General features: G+C 36.0%; 1 long non-coding RNA gene across 1 annotated transcript; it reads left to right on the forward strand.

Annotated features, from left to right (window-relative positions):
* Positions 1–10,164: 10,164 nt before the first annotated feature.
* On the forward strand, positions 10,165–23,567 carry LOC135269215 (uncharacterized). Its single transcript, XR_010337536.1, has 3 exons — positions 10,165–10,220; positions 11,102–11,790; positions 23,248–23,567. It is a non-coding gene; the product is annotated as an uncharacterized LOC135269215 (long non-coding RNA).
* The last annotated feature ends 1,277 nt before the right edge of the window (positions 23,568–24,844 follow it).

The raw sequence follows: 24,844 nt of genomic DNA on the forward strand, positions 1-24,844 counted from the left end.
TTAATTTAATTTTATTTTATTTTTGCAGAAGATCTAGAATAAAGTCTGAGTTGCTGAATTAAAAAAAAAAAATTATATGTGGGGCTGCTTTTACCCTAGCACTTTTCATGAACCTAGAATAGGAGATGGAAAGGCAAAGGCAAGGAAGCAAAACATAAGATTTGACACTCATTAACCAGAGAAAAAGCTAGGTGAATCACATGTGAAGCGAAGAGTGAGATTACAGACTTATAACATATCAGTAACTATATTCAATGTAAATGTATGAAATGTCCCAAATTAAAAGAAAGTATTTGTCATATTGATACAGTAATAAAACTCAGCCTGGTTACTTAAAAGAAGGTTGGCAAGGATATGAGTGATGGAAACTCTCCTACCCTGCAAGTAGGAGTGTAAAATTAAATAACCAATGTTGCAATATGGTTTGCTATTATGTTTTAAAATTGAATCTAAACCTACCCTGTGATGCAGCAATTCCCATTTCCCAGTATATACCAACAATAAATGTGACTGTACACTTATTCATAAGCCAAACACTAGAAAAAACAGACGATGATATTAGAAAGCATTATCATGCTTCCCTTGGAGATGGTTAAATGAGAGTGCTTTCTTCATGATGAATTATTGAGATGTATATTCATGGTGGTTTTTTTCCTACATTTGTTATTCATCAATGAAACAAATTCAGAAATAGAACGTAATGATTAAACTGATGGCTTTATCAAATAATATAGAAATAAAGTAAAAACAGTATTGGTAAATTAGCATTTATATTTTGAGTCGCCTGGTGGGATTTGAGGTGGTGATCCTTATTTGTTTTATTGAGTTTATTTTGTTTCCATAATAGAGATTTTCTTACCCTAATCAACATAACACATATGGACAAGAGTTAAACTGGGTTAAAGATGTGGAGAATGGATCTATGCAGCTATGCTTTGGTTGTGTAGAGCCTTAGCTTTTGAGGAATGAAGTGATCGGCTAGAACTCATTAATAGCACACTGAAACCAAACGAGTTAAATAGGCTAGACAGTAATTACCAATGAGTTTACACCTGGTCAGCAGTATTAGACACCTCGTGTATGTCTAGCATATTGAAAAGCTACATACAAGGCTGCCCCAGTAAAGGGTGCTTTGCAAGGAGAAATATTTTCAACTGACGACTTAAAATGAGAACTCATGTATGCTTAATTTTTTGGCATGAATAACTAAATTACATACTTTAAAAAGTTAAATCATTTTATTTTATTGAAAAAGTACTTTTAACTATCTGTTTTAAAAACCACATCTTTTTCCTACAGAAGTATTTTAGCTCCTCTTTTACAGGAATAGTCCTGTCACTTTTATTTTAAATATGTATCTGTTCCCATAGCATTCCACAAAAAGCCTCAGGCTTACAGATGCTCTTAATAAACCTTAAATGGCTATTTCACTATTGAAAACCACTAAAATGTTCACTTTTTAAAACAGAAAGAAAAAGCTGTGAAATCTGTGACCCCTAATAAGGTTCTCACAGTCACTACAGAGTTAGCACAAATCTTTGAGTTAAAAAGTTACATGCGTGGAGTGGCCCAATGCTTATGCAGTCAGTACTTCCTGGTCTTCTGCTTCTCATGCCACCCAGTTAAGAAGTATGCTGTGGTGGCGCGCGCCTGTGGTCCCAGCTACTCGGGAGGCTGAGGCAGAAGAATCACTTGAACCCAGGAGGTGGAGGTTGCAGTGAGCCGAGATTGTGCCACTGCACTCCAGCCTGGCAACGGAGCAAGACGCCGTCTCAAAAAAAAAAAAAGAAAGAAAAAAAGAAATATGCATTGCTTTTAAAACCCCATAGGTCATGGATTCACTTCCCTGGGTCTAAACTATTAATCTAATAGTTATTTTGCTCTTGGGAAAAACATTTAACTGTATATCTTTGGATTACTTCACCTTTAAAGCAAAAACACATATCTCAAAATTTGTTGTGAAATTTAAATAAGATAATTCATAAAAAGTGCTTTAACACAGAGCCTGGCATTTAGCAAATGCTAAATAAAATGTTGACTCTTACTATGTTTTCATGACTTATCTTTCTCTATGCATTGCTATTTTGTGGCAGGTTCAATTCACCAAAATTGATATTTTATTCTGCACTTGTAGATTGACAAAATCTCTGAATATTTTTCCTCAAACGACCAGATAGTTCAACTCATCAATTAAGATATATATCAATTGTTTGGCTGATAAGCAAATCAATATTTCCCTGAACTGCACATTCTGAGAAGATGAGCATTGTGTTACAGAATTTGCCTTCATTTTTTCATTAATAATAAATTATTACTATAAATGACAAGGAATTTAGGAATAAAAATAGGATCAATTATATTCAAAAGCATCTTGCAATCTTGAGGGAGAATCAAAATGCTGAAATGAATTAATGGGGGTTGTATGATGATTGAAACTGATTCAAAAACTATAAATAGTATCTGATGAGTCTCCCATTTTATGGTTGGAGAAAGAGAATCTAAAACTAAAACACATTATTCACAAAAGCCCTCTCAATCCTTCCGTAAAATCCACAAGCCCTCTGCTTCTGATTGCCAGAACTCTGTCCTGACTTGTTTTTTTTAGCTTTTGCAGCTACCTCAACTCTGCATCCTGCTTTGGAGCTATGGTATAGACAGCATTTGCTACTTTTGCTTATTCAGCATCTGTTTCTCTTACTTTCTTCCAATGGCTTCCATTATAATGAAAAAGTGAAAATGTAGTCAGGAAAGGAAGCCAACTAAAGTGACTCAGTTTCCAAAGTGTAATTGGGCCTTCTGTATTAATTATTTTTATGTTAATAGAATATTTTATTGTGGTAAAGTATACATAACATTATACTATTTGAATCATTTAAGTGCACAGTTCTGTGACATGAGTATGTTTGCATTGTTGTAAAATCATTACCACTTTATAATTTTTTTATCTTCCCCTGTGAAAACTCTGTATTCATTAAACACCAGTTTCCCATTCCTTCCGCTTCTCTCAAGCATTCTACATTCTGCATTCTGTCTCTATGAATTTGATTGGTCTAGGTACCTGATACAACTGAAGTATTATAGTAAGTGTCCCTTTGTGACTCACTTATTTTACTTAGCAAGGTTCATCCATTTTGTAGCATCTGTCACAATTTACTTACTTTTAAAGGTTAAATAATGTATATACATCATATCTTGTTCCACTGAATATACATTACATTTTGTTTTTTCATTCGTCTCTCAGTGGACACTTGGGTTACTTCCACATTTCAGTTATTATGAATAATGCTGCTGTGAATCTTCGTCTACAAATAACCATTTGAATCTCTGCTTGTGTTTGAGTACACACTGAGATGTAGAATTGCTAGATTGCATGGCAATTCTATATACCACTTTTTTAGGAATTGCCAATCCATTTTCCACAGTGGCTATACCATTTTATATTACCCCCAGCAATGCACAAGGGTTCCAATTTCTCCACATCCTCACCAACACTTGTTTTCTTCTTCTTTTTTGACAATAACCATCCTAATGGGGACCTAATAAAATATTTGCAGTGCAGGTAGAGACACAGTGTAATTTTTACATCAAATATGTAGATATAGAATATGCATGCATCATGACACAAATATAACAAAAATCAGTAAATCTACTTACTATTTTATTTATACTAAATGCTAATGTTTTGACATGTGTGTGATTTGGTGTTTGGTTGCTATTGTTATTTTGTATATTTAATCTTATTTTTTTACCAAAGGTACAAAATAGAGTCTTAGTCGCTTTCTTATTTTATGGAATGCTAGAATAAGAAGGACCTTCAAATTTGTCTCTTTCCAATCCAATAGTCCCCCTTCCAAATCTCTTTTTTTTTTAGACAGAATCTCACTCAGCCATCCAGGCTGGAGTACAATGAGCATTCTTGGCTCACTGCAACCTCTGCCTCTCAGGTTCAAGTGATTTTCCTGCCTCAGCCTCCCGAGTAGCTGTGATTACAGGTGCGTGCCACCACATCCGGCTAATATTTTTGTATTTTTAGTAGAGACGGGGTTTCACCATGTTGGCCAGGCTGGTCTCGAACTCCTGACCTCAGGTGATCTGGCCACCTTGGCCTCCCAAAGTGCTGGGATTACAGGCATGAGCCACCACGCCCAGCCCCAAACTTTTGTTTTTAAATACAAGAAAAGGTAGTAGCAAACAGAGGCTTCTTGGTCTTCTCCTTGGGGCTTTTGCTCTTCACCATGACTGCCTCTGAACATTCACAATACATAATTAGATACAGATGGAGGTATGTAGGTTCAGGAATAAAGAAAACAAATCTAAATTTGTTCGTGTGTTATTTCACAAATATTTCTGTTAACAGAAAGAAAAACTTAATGTGTAATGAGATCTTTGCCTTCATGGAACACACAGGCATAAACCTGAAATTTGGAATGCCTGCAGCTGTGCAGAACTGCATGGTGGTAATACACATTCAATTGGCTTGAAAAGTTTCTTTTTTTGTTTTTTTGGTTTTTCTGTTTGTTTTTGAGATGGAGTCTCGTTCTGTCACCAGGCTGGAGTGCAGTGGCACAATCTCGGCTCACTGCAATCTCTGCCTCCCGGATTCAAGCAATTCTCCTGCCTCAGCCTCCCGGGTAGCTAGGACTATAGGAATGCACCACCAGGTACAGCTAGTTTTTGTAATTTTAGTGGAGATGGGGTTTCACCATGTTGGCCAGGATGGTCAATCTCTTGAGCTTGTGATCTGCCTGCCTCAGCCTCCCAAAGTGCTGGGATTATAGGCTGAGCCACCATGCCCGGCCGTAAGGTTTTTATTAAAATATTGTCTGGACTCATCTATAAGGCTACGGCTATAACTGAAGTAAGATTCCTGAGATAAATCACATTTTAACACATATTTTAGTTCATAAATTCCCAACTCTTAGACACCCCTAAAGGCCGTCTTTCACTTTCTCACTAAATTCACTGCAGTGACACTAAATCACCCCATTCATATATCACCTGCCTCACCACTGATGTGATAAATCTCTATTTCCTTTTTGAGACTTTGACACACGGTGGCCCTCCCTCTTCTGCAATTATAATGTTCTCCTGGCCTCTTATGATTAGAATTTCTGATTATGCACAAATCCATGCAGCAAAACCCACATAACAACTTACTAACTACTTTTAACCTCGTTATAAATGGGACCTGCTTTAAGAAATGACTTTAAATGGGCCTTGTCTTGGAAAGGCAATGCCACATTCTTTTGATGTTGACAACACACTGTTCCTTTTTCCAGATCATGTCCATTTATATTAAAAAGTTGTTTTAACCCCAGAAAGGTAGTTTGTCTTTGAAATGCTGTTTGCCTTGAAATCTAAAAGCTTCATAAAGCTTCCCTAGGTTTATTCTACAAGTGTTCTGATTCTAAAATATGAAATATGGTGATTATAGCAATTTAGATTCAAAATTTAGAGATTGAGTAAAAATGTGGTTTTCTACAGGGAAATAATGTCAACCTGAAATATAAGTTATTTGTCTATTATATTTTATGAGAAAAACAAAGGTTACCTAGGTCTTGAGGACGTAAGTGCACATGCTGGTAACAAGGCTGATAAAAGAACAGATGAGAATGGGATGTTTGGCCTCAAAACAATAATAGTTTCTCTCAAGTATTATAAGTTTTATGATTTATTTTTATTGTTTTTATATAATTTATTTGTATGACTGCTGTCTCCTCTATTAATTTTAAAAGAAATATTTACCCTTAACTAATGTGAATATCCAAGAGAAAAAAATAAATGATAATGCTAGTATGCATCATGCCAGAATTCTACAAAGTACATTTGTGACTCTAAGTTTAAACCAGCGTTAAGACCGAATATAGATACTCCAACTGACTTGATTGTAATCCATATTCAAAAGTACGTTTAAAGTATTACATCGCTAAATCAAAGATAGTTTTAAAAAGAAACATCTTTTAATTTCTTGAAGAGATCAAGTTGCTTTACTTAAACAAGGCGGTTTTCTCTGCCCACAGGAAAAAGAGCCTGTTATTTGAAATGTATCTATTTTACAAGAAAGATACTTTCCCTAGCCTTGAATCTGTAGTTCTAACCAACATTCAATTTCCTTGAAGATAAAGAATCTTAATATTTGAGAATAGTTCCTGACTTATCCTAATCAGAATATCTGAAGTAATCAATGCCAGATGAAGGAAAAATATTTTAAAAATTCCACTTTTTCTCAAACTTTCCAGATTGTAAGCACATGTTAAGAGTGCTCTTGGCCTCTCAGCTGGGTGCAGTGGCTCATGCCTGTAATCCCAGCAATCTGGGAGGCCAAGGTGGGCAGATCATGAGGTCAGGAGATCGAGACCATCCTGGCTAACATGGTGAAACCTGTCTCTACTAAAAATACAAAAACTTAGCCTGGTGTGGTGGCACACACTCATAGTCCCCGCTACTTGGGAGGCTGAAACAGGAGAATCGCTTGAATCCTGGAGGCAGAGGTTGCAGTGAGCCAAGATGGCACCATTGCACTCCAGCCTGGGCAATAGAGGAAGACTCTGTCTCAAAAAAAAGGGCTCTCATACACACAGGACACAGTTGATTATAGAACAGTGATTGTAACCACAGAAATGCTCTCACAGATCAGCTAAGAGAGAATCAGAAATATAACTCTAGAACTATGGTGACTAAGCACGTTGTGAGACATTAGGATACGCAAGTCAATGACACATACCCTGCTCTCATGGATCTTGCAGTCTTGCAGTATTGCACTAGGTTTGGAAAGGCTAGAGGATTTGGAGATATTTGGACCTAGAATCATAATCCTGGATCAGAAACGTCATTAAATAAATATGTCTCACTTTCTAGTCTCATTGTAGCCATGGTGAATGATAAATCATACTTCTGAAGACACATACACATATACATTTACATCTCCATGCTTTTAAACATGCTTTCATATAAAATATCGCTTTTATCTTATCTTATCCACCTAATTATCCCTAAGGCAAAACTAATCATATGTTCAGCATTGTAAAGAACCTCATAATAGCAATCATCATATTATATTCTAATTACAAGTAATACTTCCCTGTGATCCTCTCTTTTAAAAAATTGTCTGCCCATGAAAACAGACACATAGATCAATAGAACAGAATAGATAGACCAGAAATAAATCTACACATTTATGGTCAACTGATGTCCCACAAAGGTGCCAATAAAGCACAATATGGGGAAAAGGCTGTCTCCTCAACAAATAGTGTTGGGAAAACTGGCTATCTACGATGTAGAAGGATGAAATTAGACCCTTATCTCATGTTATTAATATATACAAAAATAAACTCAAATGGATCAATAACTTGAATGTAGGACCTAAAACTCCTGGAAGAAAACATAAGGAAAAGTTTCTTGACATTGGTCTGAGCAATAATTTTTCTTAATATGACCCCTAAAGCACAGGTAACAAAAGGAAAAATAGGCAAATAGGACTGTATCAAATTAAAAGCATCTGCATTGCAAAGGAAAGAATGAACAGAAGGAAGAGAAAACCCATGGAATGGGGGAAAAGTTCACAAACCACATATCTGCTATGAAGTTAATATTCAAAATACAGAAATAAATTAAACAACTCAATAGCAAGAAAAGAACTAACTCAATTAGAAAATGGGCAAAGGACCTGAATAGACATTTCTCAAAAGAAGACATCCAAATAGCTAACAAATATTAAAATATAAAAAATGCTTACCATCATCAATTATCACGGAAATGCAAATCAAAACTACAATCAGACTGGGTGCAGTGGTTCACACTTATAATCCCAGCATTTTGGGAGGCCAAGGAGGGCACATCACCTGAGGCCAGAAGTTCAAGACCAGCCTGGCCAACGTGGTGAAATCCTGTCCCTACTAAAAATACAAAAAAATTAGCCAGGCATGGTGGCATATGCCTGTAGTCCCAGTTACTCGGGAAGTTGAGGCATGATAATCGCTTGAACATGGAAGGCAGAGGTTGCAGTGAGCTAAGATTGCACCACTGCACTCCAGCCTGGGCAATAAAATGAGACTCAGCCTAAAAAGAAAAACAAAAAGAAAAAAATGACCAAAACTACAATCAAATTTCACCTCACAGGCTGGAAGCAGTAGCTCATGCTTGTAATCCCAGCATTTTGGGAGGCCAAGGAGGATGGATCACATGAGACCAGAAGTTCAAGCACAGCCTAGACAATGTGGCAAAACCTCATCTCTACTAATCTGCAAAAATTATCCAGGTGTGGTGGTGCAGGCCTGTAATCCCAGCTACTTGGGTGGCTGAGGCATGAGAATTGCTTGAGCCCGGGAACTTGAGGTTGCAGTGAGCCAAAATTGCACCACTGCATTCCAGCCTGGGTGACAGAGCAAGACTGTCTCAAAACACCAAACCAAACAAGAATATCATCTCCCACCAGTTGAATGGCTATTGCCACAAAGACAAAAGGCAATGTTGGCAAGCATGTGGAGAAAAGAGAACTCTTGCACACTTGTAGTGAGAGTATACATGAGTACAGCTATGATGAAAACAGTATGGAAGTTCACCCCAAAATTAAAAAGAGAACTACCATATGATCCAGTAATTCCATTTCTAGGTACATATCTAGAGGAAATGAAATCAGTAGGTCAAAGACTATCTGGACTCCCACATTTATTGCAGCATTATTCACAATACCAAGATGTGGAATAATTCATGCCCATCAATTAATTAATGGATGAAGAACACAATGGAATACTATTCAGCCTTATAAAAAGAAGAAAATTCTGTCATCTGTGACAACATAGATGATCCTGGAGGACATTATGTTAAGTGAAATAAACTAGTCACAGAAGGGCAAATACTGCATGTCCTCACTTGTATGTGGAATCTAAAGGATTCAAATCCACAAGAGAAGCGAGTATGATGGTTGCCAGGGGATGGGGGTGGGTAGGAAAGGGGGGAAATGGGAAGATGTTGCTCGAAAGGTACAAAGTTTTAATTAGACAGGAGGAATAAATCCTGGTGATCTATTGTACAGCATGGTGACTATAGCTGATAATAATGTATGGTATACTTGAAAATTGTAAAAAGAGTAGTTCTTAAATGTACTCACTTCACACACGAAAATTCTGAGTGAGGTGACAGTTATGTTCATTACCTGGATTGTGGTAATCAACTTATAATGTATGCAATATCACATTGTATACAACAAATATATACAATTTTTGTTTGTCAATTATACCTTAAAGTTGGAAAAAGAGTAAAAATAAGTAAATAAAAATTGTCACTCACTACTCAACAACAAACACTAAGCTCCACGAGAAAAGGAATCTTAATTGTCTTTTTTTCCCTTCCTAGCCAGTGCCTGCCATAAGGTCTGATACTGAGGAAGTCATCATTATTTTCTTTCATCACTTTCTGTAGAAGCAAGGTCTGATATTCATTCATTGAATCACATCAAGAACCTTGTAGATGCTAGTTACCTTTAAGAAACACCAGACTAGTCAGAAATATAAGAAGCTAATTATAATACTAGATGACAAATATTCATGGGAGAAAGGTGTGGAAAAATACTTAAAGAGGCAGAAATATGTGTAAGTTCTCAACCTAAGGAGGAGGGACTTTAACCTCTTGGGTGGTGGAGTCAGTCAGTACGGCCAGTGAAAGCTAGATCCCTACTTGGCTTCTACTGACGTTTAATCGGCCTCACAAACTGAGTCCTCTTCATAAATACTTCCCCTATATCATTCCTCCTCTCATACCCAGTGATCATTTCTTCTAACCACTCTGCTTTCACCAGAGGAACCAGGTTACCAAAACCAGGACACTAAGGAGAAATTTCATTCTTTAAAGAGATACTCTCAGGAGAAATAAAAATTAAGTCAATAGGAAATGTTATCAGTATATATCCCATCCACTATGGCAAAAGCAGGAATGGGTAAAAGTGCATTCAAGGTCTAGGAAATGGTATACATGAAGGCATGGAAACATAACTGTTCTTAAATCTGTAGTAGGTCATTTATGATGGGTGAAACAACACAAAAGAGAGTGTTATAACACAAGGCTGGAAATGAAAACAGATGATAGAACAGGTGTTTGGGTTTCTTTTGGTTGCCAGTGGGAACCGTTATAAAGTTTAGCTATGACAGTGAGGCAATCTGTGTTCTAAAAGAATGACTCTGGCAGAAGTGTGGAGGGTGGACTGGAAGGAGTATTTGCTAAAGGCAAGAGAAGAGTCCAGAAAGGTTTTGCAGGAATTCACATAAAATTAATCCATCCCATATCCACTTTGTATATCCTGATATGTGGTAGGCATTCAATAAATATTTTAACCAAATAAGTAAAGTAGAACATGAAATTCCTCCACAACAAAGATCCAACTGAATTTATACAATTTAAACAAATAATGTATAATCTTAAAAGGTGTAAAGGGTTATTCTTTGATATAAAGGGAGACAGAAACTATGTTCTGTTTATTTTTGTTCTTTTATACAACCTCAATGCAGAAAGAGCATTCAGTTATTGTCCACAACCCTCCTCTTTGTCTACTTTGGATTCCCTGACTGTAACATCTCACCTGACATTTAGAATTGTGTACTGTGTTCGGCATGGTGCAAAAATTTTTAGACAACCTTAAACTTCAAAGCTTCTGCTCATTTTAATGAGGTTTCAACAAATACATGTTTTCCAAACACCATAAAAAAAAGTGTCATCATTTATATACCACTGTACTGCATTCCTCTCCAAAATGGAAGCAAGGGTATTAACTAAATTAAAATTTATTAAAATGCTGAGAATTATTACCCAGATATTATAAAGCAGATGGATGAGCATATGTGATTAATTTTAATTGTTCTAAAGATAGTACCTAAATAATATGCCTTAAGCCAAAAGTTATTTTAAAATAACATTGAACATGTTTACATGTTTTTCCTTAATATGCAGCAATTAATTCTACTCTGAATTTATTATATTCTGCTGATAAAGTTGATAAATTGTTGCAATGTATATGTCATTAATGCCTTAATAAAATAATCATAGAATATCAGATTCAAATCCAACTGCGTTTCCCATGTGGTAATCTCTTCTACTACTTCCCTGACAGGATCATCTGAACTCTACTTAGAAGAAATAATAGATTCATTCTTTTGTGAGGCTGCTGGATGTTGAACCCAGAGGTCGGCAGTGCAGCTCAGATGCTCAGTCTTCTTGTTGCCATGCGAGGCAACACAGGTCAGCCTGCTGCTGCTGCTGTACCACACCTCTTCAGATATTCAGACAAAGCTGTTATGTTCTCACTCAGTCTGGAAGGTACTTCAGGAGAGTATTTTATAGGAGTAGAGTGATTCCCAGAGAAATGAAAATGTGCCATCATGAAGAATGAACAACTTTAAGTTCTCCTCTTGGATGTTGGGGTAAAAGGAGTTAAAGATACCAAAGCACAAAATACTTCAATCCTCAGTGAGAACAGGAGACTGTTCCATTATGACAGAGATAGGGCATTGGAAGCCAGTTAGTGTAATGGAACAGTCTCTATCTCAGAACAAGAAACAACATCCTATGAAACTCATTCTGCCTGTGACTCAACTGGCTGAGAAGCACTTTTGAAGTGGAAAACGGGGAACTTACCAGGTTTCCAGTGCTCACTTGGTCATGTGTGCTCTGCCTAAAGAGTTGCTTTTTTTATGACCTGAATCAAGAGTTCTGCATTATTCCAATGTCAGACCTGCTGGAGGGCAAATTGCCAAATCAACAGTCTCGTTGGACGATAAAGCTCTTCGGTAGAACAGCAAAGTAAACCTCCTGAGTTTGTGTTTCCATTTTTGAAAACAGTTATTAGACTTTTACTCAGGTTCTATATTTTCTAAATTCTAAAACATGCTTCATTTGCAGTTTCCAAGGCCTTTGAGAACCATCATGTTTCCCTACCTAGATAGTTTCACATGTTACACAAATCACCCTCCCAGGCCAATATAATTAGGAAAATTAGTTTGTATCTTTATTTCTTGGCCTCTTCCTCTAGAGTCGTTTTACCTTGAAGTTTATTATGTTTGCTTCAGCATTAATATTTAAATAATAAATATGAAATTCCTAGGTGTATTCACTAAGAAATAGCTACAAAGTATTTTTAAAAACCTATGATAAATGCAGTATACAGCACCATATGAGGAGAGAGCCATCTGGATCCGCAAGATTGGCTGAACCAGGCCTGGTTATCAATAGAGTGACGAACACACACAGAAGAAAAATGATTAAGCCATCTTAACACATCTAATAATGATCTTGCCAAATTTCAAACGTGCTAGTGTACATTTAAAAATTTGTTAAAAGGGTATATATTATGGTATGTATGCATGTTTTTCTTAAGTATAAATCAAAAGGCCCATGGCTTTCAGGATCCTTTCTTAATATACCTTATAAAACTCTTCAATATGCTTCTGCCTCGTCTATCTCACCTATTGCCATTCCACGCTGTGCTGTAGTCAAATTAAACTCTCTCATTCTTCAAATGTGCCTTAGTCTCACAGCCTAGCTCCACTTTAAGACACACACTTTACTCACTCTCCTCACCTCACTCCTAAGCCCATTTGCTACCTGTTACTCATCCTCGAGGTTTCAAGTTATGTATCTTTTCTCCATGATGCTTCTCCTTGAATTCCTTTCGACCAGACTACCTATTGTTCCTGCTTTTTCTCTTGTAACAATTCCAACATAATGGCAATAGTTCTGTACCCCCATTGCTGCTTGATTTGTCTGCCTCTCACCTATCCTAGACTGGAAGTTAAGAATGTCTCTTTTCATCTTTATACCACAAAAACTTAGTCCAGCCCTTGGCATAAAGCAGAGTTTCAATAAACATGTGTTGAATGAATGAATGAATGAATGACTTAATGGCACTGAAATACGCATGTCTGTGCCTTAGAAAACACAAATACTCTTCAATATTTTCTTGAGTTTCAGAACAGCTCTCTGCCACGAGAAATCAAACTGTTTTTTCTTATTCAGGTATTAATTTATGCAGTGTCCTGAGCTGACATTTATTACTGAAATAGTTGAGTCTTTAAAAAAATTAGCCATCTAATTGCAACTTATGGAGGACCTATTAAATGCTTAAATCTGTGAATTAAAGAAGTTTTCCTGGCTCTAAGCCATTTAGAGTGCAGAACAGAAGTTGAATACTTTAAGCAATATTGCGATATCTTAAGGTTTACAAAACAGTGTAACAAGCTTAATAGAAAAACATTAACTGTTTATCACATCATTCTTCCCCAGTTCTAGCAACATATGTGTTATCTGTTCCAATTATAAGTCTTCTTACCTTTCGAGATCTTATTTTTCCTCTACTTTCTTTAGTTTACCTAATTGCTTAAATAGGCAGAAGTCTAGTTTTCACATGATTTTTTTTTGAAAAGTTGGTTTTATGACTCACATAGAATATCTAGGAAGTACATGAACAAGCTTCAAGTAATTTTATAGGACATCTGATATTATTCTAATTCAAGAATATGAGCTAAACTTTGCATTAGTCTATTTTCACACTCTGTAAAGAAACTACCTGAGACTGGGTAATTTATAAACAAAAGAGGTTTAATTGACTCAAAGTTCCACATGGCTGGAGAGGCCTCAGGAAAGTTACAATCATGGTGAAGGCAAAAGGGAGCAAGACACATCTTACACGGTGGCAGGACAGAGAGTGTGCAGGAGAAAATGTCACTTTTAAAACCATCAGATCTCATGAGAACTCTCTCACTATCATGAGAACAGCATGGGGAAAATCACCTCCAGGATCCAATCACCTCCCAACAGGCCCCTCCTCTGACACAGGGAATTACAGTTAGAGATGAGATTTGGGTGGAGATACAAAGCCAAACCATATCAAACTTGAACTTTATTATCAGAGTTGCAAGAAAAACTGGATAAGAGATGTCCAATGAATGATCTAAGGCATAATGCAGGAGAAGATGTTTTGTCAGTCCCAAATCACTGTGCAAATTTAAACATAATACATTCCTTAATTCTTAAAAATGTTCCCAAAGAGAATGATCTGTCCATGAATATCTCCGTATCATAGAATAACGTGAGAATTTGAAATTAATTGAGTGAAGGTAAGGATCAGTGAAGATAAGGAACAATGGCAGTGTTAGGATGAAGGAAGAGGAAAGCATGTCAAGTAACCAAGAGGCCAAGATGTTATAAGGATTCTCTATGTCAATGTTAAATTTCATTAAGAATTATGACGAATAAAATCAAAGAGAATGCCCATGAGTCTGGAACTAATATCTTCATAGTACAAGACAGGTGGCCTAAGCATCAGTGACATAGCTAGAAGGAAAGGTGGATGGCTTAGTTCTTAGGAAGAAGTAATGCCTTTAAATGTATTTGTATTTTATTAGACTTAATAACTCATCTACATACATGTGAAAGAGAAACATCTATGAAGACAGCGTATGGTGCCAGTTTTGGGATTCATGCAATAATGCTTGGGGTCTATGCAATAACTAGCATGGTCTATTTCCAAAAGGTAAAGAATAACTACACTGTATCAGCTCAATTTGATATTCCAATTGAATTTTGCTTAGGAGTTGATAGAAGGTGCCCCAAATTGTAGACCATTTGAATTGATCTTTGAGTAAGACTTTTTAATTGTATGTTTCTTCTTTCATAATTTTTATGAATTTTTTAATATCTCAGTTTAAAAGATCTTCCCGTTTTTTCATTTCTTTAATGCTACTTTCCAGTTTTCCCTAACTGTAATTATTTTCAAGATGTTCAGAATTTCATTTTGTAAAAAAATATGGTCTAATTTTCAAATGTTTCCATTCTGACAGTCACTCCATTTACCTGTACTTTCATTTAGGCCTTTGCATATGCCAGCCTTCTGATTATTTGCTTAGTTAACCCCTCCTCCTCATTCAAACTTCATCCCAAAATATGCCTTTCCTAACTTTCCATTCTCCAAGTAGGTCATCACATTAAATGCACTTGCAGCATATACCTCTCTTTCTAGCGTTTGCCAGTACTAGAACTAAATGTTTAATGGAGTAATTTTTTTGTTATTTTCTATTTTGACTGTCATCTTTCTAGGACCAAGTACAGTACTTTACATAGACTAAGTGCTCAATGGACAATTACTGGATCTGTGAACAGATGCAAGAATGAATGAATAGCTCAACATAGGAAATACTTTTTATTCATTAAGTATTATATCATTAAGTAAAAATAAATTACAGAGCACCAATTTTCTCAATAAAAATTAAATGTCAAAGTATCTACAAAATGTTAAAAATAATTATGACCAAGTAATAAAATTAAGACAATTTCAAATTTATTTACATTATAGTTGTATAACTTTTCTACAATTAACACATCATTTTCAAGCTAAAATGAAATGACTCAACTTAAATATATAACGTTTGATTTATATTTTTAAAAGCCTTTTCCTTTATTTGATATCTATTATTTATTTGAATATATGAAATGTTTAGTCCTTAAATCTGGCTTTAACTGCTACTACCATGTTATAGAGGAATAAGGCTTTTCAGTTTCCAAAGTTTACTTATCTACCTTAGCTTATTCGACCTCCACAAAAACTATATAATATATGAAGGACAGGTCTTTTTCCCATTTTACAGATGAACAAAATTTACTTTATAGCAATGTTTACTAATATCTTCCCTTTCTATTACTATATTCCTTTAAGATTTTTATCATTAAAGAGTATTTATTTATCATATATACCTCAAGGAATGCAGATACTCGTATTACTTCACCTACTCTCTAAGAAATGAGGTTGTCAGAAAAGTAGGTCAAGATTTTATCCTATGCTCTACTTTAAGCATCTTACAGGAACTATTTAGAGAGTTGAAATTCCCATAATTATTAAATTTTTCATTCATTCAATAAATACTTACTGAATACTTAAACTATGTTAGGCACTGCAGTCATAATGATGAAACATTTTCCCAGGCTTCATGGAATTTGCAGTTTAGAGTAAGATAAACATATAAGGGAATATATGATAACCAAGTTTGAAGAAAACTAAAGTGGAAAAAACAGATGCAATGAAAGTGAATAATAATGAGACTGCTTAGATTGGGAGGCTGACTAAAGTCCTTTCTAAAGTATGAGTGAGAATTACCTAGGTGAAGAGTAAGGAGGAGGGGCATTTCAATCAGAGAATACCATGTCCAAACACCCTGAGACAAGAAAAAGCTTGACTCATTTGAGGAACTGTAAGCAGGGCTTGCTGAGCAGAGAGTAAAAGCAAGCACGTCACAAAATGAAGCAGGGGAGAGAAAAGAGAGCTCTTCTCCTCCTGTTAAATGAGCTTTTGTTACTGTCTTTGTGCTACTACAACAATACCACAGACTGGGTAATTTATAAACAATAGAAATGTATTTCCCACAGCTCCAAAGGCTAAGAAGTACAAGATCAAGGTACTGACAAGTTCGGTGTCTCGCAAGGGTTGCTTTGTGCTTCCAAGATGGTGCCTTGAATGCCACTTCCTCTAGAGAGGATGAAAGCTACATCCTCACAAGGCAGAAGGAGCAGAAAGGCAAAAGCGGACAGATGCTGGCACCTCACAAGGCAGAAGTGCAGAGGAGAATGAACACTTCCATGGGCCTTTTATAAGGGCCCCTAATTCCATGAGGGGTCTGCACTCATGACTTAATCACCTTCTAAAGGCCCTAATTCTTCATACTATTACACTGGCAATTAGGTTTTAACATGTAACTTTTGGCGGACATACTCAGACCTCAGCAGTTACATCCACAGGAATCAGCCTATGATATATCAGTCTTCATTATGATGCATTAGCCTTCATCATAAACTCTGTCAATTCTCTGAAATAACTGTAAGAAAGAAGTTAATTTCCTACATTTAAAAGGCAGCTTCAAATTGTATACTATATTCATTCTGTGTACTGTATAGAAAAAAATAAGGTTGTTAATATTGAGATGTAGGAAGGTACTTCTAAATTGGCAAATTAAATTATTATTTATCTTAAATTTTTACAGGTTCCTAGAATCTTCTATGATTCTATCTATAAAGTTGGTAATAAGGAAGTTCCTAAGGAATCAGGTAACATGTTTATGAATAAATGATTTGATAGAAATGAAAAATTGCCATGGAAATTCCATAAAGGATCGCATGGCAGATCTTTAGAATCTAAGAAATACTGTCTGATTATTTCTTGTGAGTTTAAACATCTTTATTGGACATCTCATCACATATCTTCAATACACCTTTGCTTATTTATAACAGTGCATAAGTGATTTGTGCCATAAGCACAAAATCATATGGCAAACAGAATATATGGCACTTAAGAGAGTGTGGCTTATCAGGATGAAAGAGCTAGATAGAAGAGTCATTTCTAAACAAATGAATCCATACAGGAGATGAGGGTCCCAAGAGAGAAAACGCACCTAACCTAAGGGAGAAAGAACCTATTGTTTTCCCTTGCAAAATGAAGCCAGAAAAGAGAGAGGTACAAATACAATCACAGAAATAAGGATGTCACCAGAGGCCTATGTGAAAGCTAAACTGCAAAACAACAGACATATCCCAGAGAAAATGGTCAGAAGTGTTACACTCAATTCATGTATTTTTTTGTCCACTTGTTAGTGGAAGAAAAAAAAATTTGAAAAATGCTTACTGAATTAAATTCAAAGATAATTTTTGGTGATCTTACAGACATAATTTTACAAGTAAAGAAATCAAAATTTAGACACATATGGATATTTAACTGGATCAGTTACATAACTGACACATAGCAGTTAACAGTTAACTGACATAGCAGTTAATTAACTGTTACATAGCAGTTAACAGAATATTTACTTTGCTTGTAGACTGTAAAATGACTTTAGGATTCTGGATCCATTATCAATATGACATATTTTTAAAATTTCAGATTTCAAAAGCAACAATGTTATGTTAAACAGGAGAATTCTGAAGGAGAATTTTGATGGTGTAAGCACAATAAGTCTTGCTTCAAGTATATTTGGTGTTGCTGCTCATTATGTTTGCAGTGTACAATTTTTCTTTTACAAGGAATGAGTACATTTCAAAGATGATTGTTGCATTGTGAAGATTTATTCTCTAAGGACATAAAACATATGCAATGTTCTTAACACACCTATTTATTATTTGGAAATTAATTTTAGTTAAACTTCCTGAGTTTTGATAAGTCAATTTTGGTTACACTTTTGGAATGTTCTAATATTCTGTGATAAATGACCTCAACATGATTATTTTTAAGGAAAAAGACCATCTCCATAAATCTTATGCAAACATCACATGGATCTTTTGGATAAAGTTAGCTAAATTAATTTTACATGTTTGAAGTTTATATTTCCTTACTTATAAAATTAAAATGTATCTATTTATTTTAAAATTATTTCCTACTAGACAATGCCCATATTATAATTTTCTTAAAGAAATGTGAGTGTAATTATATCAATCTTCTCTATAACATCAAATCTACTTATGTTGATCATCTTTTTTAAGAAATCTTTCTAGTTGCTTCAGATGCTTTCCTGCTAAGACAATTAGCCTATTTATGAAGACAGTGAATCTAAGATGTATGCACAGGGCAGAGTCTTAGGGAAATCCCCAGAGCCAAGTATTTGTGTGGCACTGGCTAAACCTTCAGTGGCACCATTGCACTCTAGGAAAAAAGTTCCCTTTGTTTTTTAAAAAGTACTGATTATTACCATTTCTGATTAATGACTGCAGAAACTTATTTGCAAACATAAGAAACATAGGACTATGTATTAATAATTGTGAAATTTAAATGAGCTTATACGTATACCTCTTAATATCTTACTTTTCTGTTTCTTAATTCAGAAAAGCCAAGAGCTCTCAGCAACTTCGCATGTAGTATTCATGCCTGAAATTTTGATAGGATCTGTTTAACATCATTTTGCCTTTTGGGATTGGTATTTTAGCTACTAAGGTATTTTTTCATGAATCCTAGTGAGATAGCTATAGAGACAAACATTAGATCATTAGCCTAGCACACTCAGTTGATTAGAGAACACAGCTCTAATGTGAATAAGGTCTTTAAATCTCCCAGATGCCAGTTATTAAAGGCACAGTCTATACTGAAATAATAGCAAGTGTTCTCACCATGTGTGCTTTTAGTTTCAAGGTAAACCAGTTGAGAGAATAAGAGAGCTCAAACCTATTAGCATGCATTAAAAGGCAATTTAGCTCAAACATTCTTCCAACAATGGATGAGAATATTATCTTCACATAGATAAAAACAAGCAATAATTGGTGTCATTGCCTCTTATAATTAGATCCATTGTCACCTGCTTCTACTTAAATAGTTATATATCTATAAAATTATATTTGTGGGAGGCCAGGCACAGTGGCTTATGCTGTAATCCAGCACTTTGGGAGGCCAAGGTGGGTGGATTACTTGAGGTCAGGTGTTTGAGACCAGCCTGGCCAACATGGTGAAACCCCATCTCTACTAAAAATGCAAAAATTAGCCATGCGTGGCAGCATGTGCCTGTACTTCTAGCTACTCAGGAGGACAACTCTTTGAACCTGGGAGGTGAAGGTTGCAGTAAGCCCAGATCGCACCACTGCACTCCAGCCTGGGTGACAGAGTGCTACTCCATCTCAAAAAACAAAAAAAATATATTTGTGGGGAAGAGGAATAGAAAAATGAGAAAAACACTATATTAGGGAAAAGGACGTGGTAAGGTTAGAATAGGACGAAACTTAAAAATTTTGTCTTCTCATTTTACATGAGCTTGTGGACTGGAAAAATGAATGAGTGACTTATCTTCTATCATTAGGATTACAGGAGAGATATATATATATATATATCAGATGTCTCTAATAGTTAATTTTATGTGTCAACTAGGCTGGGCATGGTACCCAGATTATGTTGCCAAACATTATTTTGTATGTTTTTGTGAGGACATTTTGGGTGAGATTGACATTTCAACTGGTGATCTTTCAGTAAAGCAGATTACTCTCCATGATGTGGGTGGGCTTCATTCAATAAATTGAATGTCCAGATTTAACAAAACAAAACAAACAAACAAAAAACTGACCTACCCTCAGTAAGAGTGGATGCTGCAGCAGAGGCCCTTCAGATTTGAACTGCAATATCATCTTTGCTTGAGTCTCCAGCCTGACAGCCTTCAGACTGCCTCCCCATCCTGAAAAATTTGGACTTGCTGTTTTCTGTAATTATATGAGCCAATTCCTTAAAATAAATCTATCTATATCTACATCTATATCCATATCTAGCTATCGGTCTGTTTGCCTGTCTGCCTGTCTGTCTACACATTATATTGTTTCCATTTCTCTGGAAACCCCTGACAGTGTCATAAATTACATGTACTTACGAATGAAAAGAATGGATAAAAACATCAAATGTCTTCCTTTAAAACTTTTTTGTTCTTTGTAATGAATTAATTGTATTCATATCCTAGTGTAGTCTCCTCCTGGATAGATAAGATACTTACAGAGAGATTTATTTCAACATTTTGGATAGGACTTTCAAAAACCACAATAATAAGCATTATACAAAGGATGAAATTTCCCATTAAACCACTCTCTCGAGTGATGAACTAACTTCTTTCTCTTCTCTTACTGTAAAGTATTTTGACATTTCAAAAATAGACTACATAATTGTGAAGCCATTGATTTTCTAAGAACACACAAAAATATTTTCTTTTTACTACAATGGACAACAGTCAATGTCTTTAGCTTATAACTGAGTGCTCAAATCACATAGATATATATGGTTATTCATCCTTCCTGCCTGTTCCTATTCTTAGTCAACTGCTCTTCCTTTGAAGCATATCTCAAGCTTCACCTTGACCATGTCATTTTCCTATTAACTATAGTTCATGTTGAGATATCTCTGTTTAAAATCCTTTTTATTTTAGTACTTTATTTCCTATTGCTTTTTAACTTTCTGAGCCACCCAATACAGTGTTTAACCCTACAGGTTTTACTCTGTTAAATAGAGGCAGAAAGGCTTAGAACATTGCATTAGTCCATTTTCACTCTGCTGATAAAGACATACCAGAGACTGAGCAATTTACAAAAGAAAGAGGTTTATTGGACTCACGATTTCACATGGCTGGGGAGGCATCACAATCATGGCAGAAGGTGAAAGGCACATCTCACATGGTGGCAGACAAGAGAAGTTATACCGGGAAACTCCCCTTTTTTAAAACCATCAGATCTCATGAGACTTACTATCACAAGAACAGCAAGGGAAAGACCTGCCCCCATGATTCAATTACCTCCCACTGGGTTTCTTCTACAACACGTGGGAATTAAAGATGATATTTGGGTGAGAACACAGCCAAACCATATCAAGCATGTACTTGAGTGACTTTGGCCTCCAGGAATGAACTGTACAATGGGTGATCATTGCAGGACTCTGAGGACAGCAGAAAGCATGATTACAGAAAAAACAAATCTGGGCTGTTTTCCTAGAGAATATAATTGTAGTGCAAGAAATGAGAAATCCAAAGATTTATGGGCGTAGTGGCATGTCCCTTATTCCAGCAACTGAAAGCACCATGTCTTAGAATGTGATGATAACCATGGTTGAAATAATCCACACAGGCCTTCTCCTAAGCAAGGTCTTAAATCTTGTACACAGAGGGAGGAATAAGAAAGCTGTAACATTAAAGGGCCTTGCCTTTTGAAGCAAGGAAATCTCAGGGAGCTGGGAAGATATATCACTGTCAAAATTTGTATGACTGAAGTCAGTTTCAAACAGTAAAAACAGAGAATACTTTTAAGAGAGTCATTAAGTCCTTGGAAGAACAGACTGGCAGGGCAATATTTTTGAAGGCTGGGAAATTTTCAGTGCAGTGCTGATAGGAGCTCCAGTGGTCTCTTGAGAGTCCAGCAGAAAGCCGACCGAGAGCCAAGGAGGAACAGGATGTGGGTGGTGGACTGGGAAGTCATAGGGTGGAGGTGGGAAGGAGGCAATTGCAAGGTCTCCCACTAGGGGCAGCATTGAGCCTCATATATTAAACAGCAGTTGTATGAAGAATCAGTAGTGGCCAGTAGGATGCACCGGTATGGTGAATGATGGACTTGTAAGGATCCAAATTGGGGAACATATGATGTAGATTCAGACAAAAGTAGGAGAGAGAGAATGTTGATAAAATTTATAGGCTGATCCCAAGCAACATGCAAAGAGCTCTTGGAGAGGTGAGGCAGTCAAGGATTCCTGTGCAATAGATTTCACCCCAGTCCCCAGATTTTTCTGTTCTTAAAAAGACTCCTTCTTCAGAAGGCAGAAATATTTTAAGGCCTAACACTACCTTCCAGCTCTGTGATTCCAGATGTTTCAAGAAAAGTATTAGGAAAAAACCTAAAAGTATTAGGAATAAAGCATCAAACCCTTAATTAATCCAGTGCTTTCTTTTCTTTCAGGAAAATGCAGCTTTCTTTATTTGATGCTCTCTGTTTCTCCTTGAGAAAATGAGACATGATTACTGAAATGCTTCTGAAAGAATTACATTGTCTTGCATTTAGAAATACCGTGTTTGGAATTCAGTAAGAGTTATGCAGGAGAAAGTTCACTTTTCAAAGTGTTCCTTGTTTGCACGATATTCATATAGATCAATTAGTATCAGTTATATTATTACCCACAGCTGCTCACTTCACGTTATCTAAATGCCATGTCAACATACAATTCACAGCAACCTGCTTTATGGTCTTGTTCTTTTTACGATAATTTGTTCTAAAGTGACAAGTAAGTACCTCTGACAATGGTTCTGGCTCTTCATCAGTGTATGGTTGTGGGACTCAATATTATGGCAGGAATAGAGGCAATGCACACACTTCAAAGAGGGAAATGTGATTACTCTTAAACATATAAAGACATTAAGTTTTATCTAATGGCATCATAACATCACCCACAAGCTTCCTGTTTCTCCTCCCCAAAACACACTTGAATTTATGCAATATTCCATAGAACTTCAATATGTGAAGTGTAGAATATTTTTTAAACTAATAATCATTAAGTTTCTGGAGAGAGAGAAAAGACTAAGAAAAAAAGTCTAAAAATACAAAAAAAGTCTAAAAAATTTTTAACACAAAAATCACTTGAATCCGTATAACTGGCAAAACACTTCTCATACTTAAGAGCTTAAATAATATTGATGATAAATGTATAGATCTTTTTATATTTGTGAAATGGTGATTTCCATCTTGTTCATACCATACTCCTTTGTGCTGTCTCTCACTGTGACGAAGCCAGCTGCCTTGCTCTGAGCTGCCTCATGGAAGGGCCCAAATGGCAAGCAACTGAGACAAGCAATAGTTAGGGAAGAATGGAAGTACCTCATCCAAGACCCTGCAATGAACTTGAATGATCCTGCAATCTCAGAATTGAAAGAATCCTAACAAAAAGAACTTATGAGCACATACTGTACAGTAGAACTTGAGATGGCTGCAGCCCTTGTCTATACCTTGGAGACTTGCAAGAGTCCCTGAACTGGAAAACTCTACTAACCTATCCTCACTTTCCTGACCTACTGTAACTGTAAGATAATAAATGTTCTTTTAAGCTTCTACGTTTTGGAGCATTTGTTACACACAATGTATAAATTACACACAAACTACAAAATGTTCCTAGTGGATATTAATATCTTCCATCTCTGAATGATATCACTCATTTTGGAAGTTAATCATTAATTGTCTTGCATTGTTGACTTAGTGTTAATTGATCATTGTCAAATGCTGTTCTATAGGGCCCTAAGGGATCTATGTGTATGAATATGTTTGCTTTCTGTATGCAGTGTGGGTGTGTGATTTGGGGGAAGTTCAAATAAAGCAGTTAGGTGGACAGAGCTCTGAGTGCATTTCTTCTACCTTAGCAAGAACAGTTTCTCTTTTGTCTGCTAAATGTCTTCTCCTGGTGCAAAAGTAACTGTGGTTTTTATATTGTTGAAATTTGGAGATTGATATTGGAATACATTCTTAAATAAATATGGTTATGTTACACATCATTTTCATGTACATTTCTCACTTTACATTTTTTTATGACTTGTTACTTGCTGTTTATTTTACATTTATTTTAGACTATGGAAATGATGTTAGACAAAAAGCAAAGTCAAGTGATTTTCTTACTCAAGTTCAAAATGGGTCATAAAGCAACAGAGACAACTCAAAACATCAATAATGCATTTGCCCCAGGAACTGCCAACAAACATACAATGCAGTGGTGGTTCAAGAAGTTTTGCCAAGGAGACAAGAGCCTTGAAGATGAGAAGCTTAGTAGCTGGCCATCAGAAGTTGACAACAATCAATTCAAAGCAATCACTGAAACTGATCTTCTTACAACTACATGAGAAGTCACTGAAGATCTCAGCATCGACCATGCTATGGTGGTTTGGCATTTGAAGCAAATTGGAAAGGTGAAAAAGCTTGATAAGTGGGTGCTGCATGAGCTGACCAAAAAAAAATTGTCATTTTGACGTGTTGTCTTCTGTTATTTTGTGTAACAACAATGAACCGTTTCTCAATCAGATTGGGACATGCAATGAAAAGTAGGTTTTACAGGACAACCAGCAATGAACCAACACAGTGGTTGGACCAAGAAGCTCCAAACTTCTCAAAGCCAAACTTTCACCAAAAAAAAAAAAAAAAGTCATGGTTACTGTTTGGTGGCCTGCTACCAGTCAATTCACTACAGCTTTCTGAATCCTGGTGAAACCATCACATCTGAGAAGTATGTTCAGCAAATTGATTAGATGTGCTGAAAACTCCAACGTCTGCAGCCAGCACTAGTCAACAGAAACGGCCCAGTTCTTCTCCAAGACAACACCCAATGCACATTGCACAATCAATG

Source organism: Aotus nancymaae, unplaced genomic scaffold (genome assembly GCF_030222135.1).
Source record: "Aotus nancymaae isolate 86718 unplaced genomic scaffold, 86718_ANA_hifiasm-v0.15.2.pri h1tg000002l, whole genome shotgun sequence".
NCBI lineage: Eukaryota > Metazoa > Chordata > Mammalia > Primates > Aotidae > Aotus > Aotus nancymaae.